The sequence below is a fragment of the Pteropus vampyrus genome, unplaced genomic scaffold, assembly GCF_000151845.1.
Source record: "Pteropus vampyrus isolate Shadow unplaced genomic scaffold, Pvam_2.0 Scaffold18, whole genome shotgun sequence".
Taxonomy (NCBI): domain Eukaryota; kingdom Metazoa; phylum Chordata; class Mammalia; order Chiroptera; family Pteropodidae; genus Pteropus; species Pteropus vampyrus.
In genome coordinates, this window is record NW_011888799.1 from 9,441,704 (window position 1) to 9,443,640 (window position 1,937).

Consider the following 1,937-nt stretch of genomic DNA (forward strand, 5'->3'; position numbering starts at 1 on the left):
GCCTTTATGCTTTCCAAGAGCCAATAAATATTTTTACTTATTTGTTTGGGGTGTGCGCGCGCGTGCGTGCATGCGTGTGTGTGTGTGTGTGTGTGTGTGTGTGTGTGTTTGCTAGACAGGTCTCCCTTTCCCCATTTCCCCTGGAGATGGGCTGAGAAGGAAAGTGAAGAAATTCCTAGGGGATTCTCCTGTGACCTGCCTTTTGACTTCTCCATTGTGGGAGAAAGGACAGCAGTTACCTTATCATTCAAAAAATTCAGCCTGGTAGCCTGGTTTCCTGAGAATGTGTCCTCTTCCTTTTAGGAGGTTATTTAGCCTCCTTGACATTCTTGTCTGTCCATAGATTGTGGGAGTTAAGGTTGAAGAAGCAGGAATTGTAGCCTCTGGCACCTGAAATAGCTGCATAGCCTTCAAAGAATGTAAGTAGACCCAGCAGTAGAACCATTAACTGTGAACTCTGTGGCCAGTATTTTAGTAACTAAGCAGTGACATTTCTTGCTAGGGCTAAATTAATAGGCTGATAGGAAGACATTAACCAAAGTAGAATGTAGATACCAGAAGGCATCTTGGTAATCTCTCCCTCAGCAGCCTTTCAGTGATTTTTGGGTCTTGAGTAGCTTTTGTAGCAGAAATAACATGGGCTTTAGAGTGAGAGAGTCCTGGGTTTAAATCTCATTTTTGTCACTTTCTAGGTGAATTTGGCCTCTGTTTCTTAACCTATAGAACTGAGAGGGTAATTAAAAGGACTAGGTGATATTCTCTGTGTAAAAATCTAGTACCAAGATATGTAACTGGGACACAGAAGATTTGTATTGGCATTGATTTGTAATAAGATGTGCCTTGAGTGGACTCTTTCTAGACAAGGAGAGATGATAAATGTGAACATTCAGTCAGTGGTAGCACAAGGAATATGTACCTGTACCTGTGCAAATGTTCAACCAGAAGCCAGTGCTGTAGCTTAAAGTGATATGTATGAACTCTAACTCTGGGACTCCTTGCTACCACTCCTCCACTTGGGACTATTATAAGAACCATATGCTATAATGTACTTTTGTTTACAAGGAAGAAGCCTTTGCAAAGGAAAAGCTGGAATTCAAGTTTCTTGTCCCTGACGAGGTGCGGACAATGTCAGATCTAGAACCAAATTGCTCATTGTCCATATTTGTGTCTTCTGTATATTTTTGCACATGAAGCTGGGTTTCTTGACTGCACTGGAAGGAGAATCTCAGAGTTAACACTTTGACTTCAGACTTTGAAGCACTACTGAGCTGGCAGAGAGATGGGAGGAGGGACAGGGAGGACTATGTGTGTGTGCAGAGTTAACACTTCTCTTGGAGTCACCTTCAAGGCCAGCATCAGAATCTTCTAAATATCTGCTATAATGACAATATCAACAGCTTTGAGAAGGGTGTAAGTTTTTTGAGAAAATAAAATACAGCCAGATCCCCCTTTTTTTCTTTTTGTCTAGAAGTTAGCCACATAGAACAAGGCAGTTTTTATTTTGAAAATTAGGTATAACTCCAAAGCTTTAAAGTTATGAGATCTGTTCCCTCTGCATTTCATACCTGGTTCAGTCTCATGGAAGATTTGCAAATTTCTTTTGTGAATTTTTTTTGAAATAAACATCAAATATAAGCTTACAAGGGAGAATACATACATATATAAAGTGAGTCCCATTTGTGTGGCAGGATAAAGTCTTGCAAGGTATGTTTTGAGCGTTCAATAATGATTATTTCTCAGTGGGAGTAGGCAAAAGTGTAATAAAGTAAAACATTCATTTTCTCTTATATATTTTTATATTTATAATAAAATAAAAGTGAAAAGTAATCAAAGCTAACATATATTGAGCACATTCTATGTTCCAGGAAATTTGCTCCATGACCTACTTCATTTAATTCTTGTAACAACTCTGTGGGCAGGTGCTATCACTGTCTCCT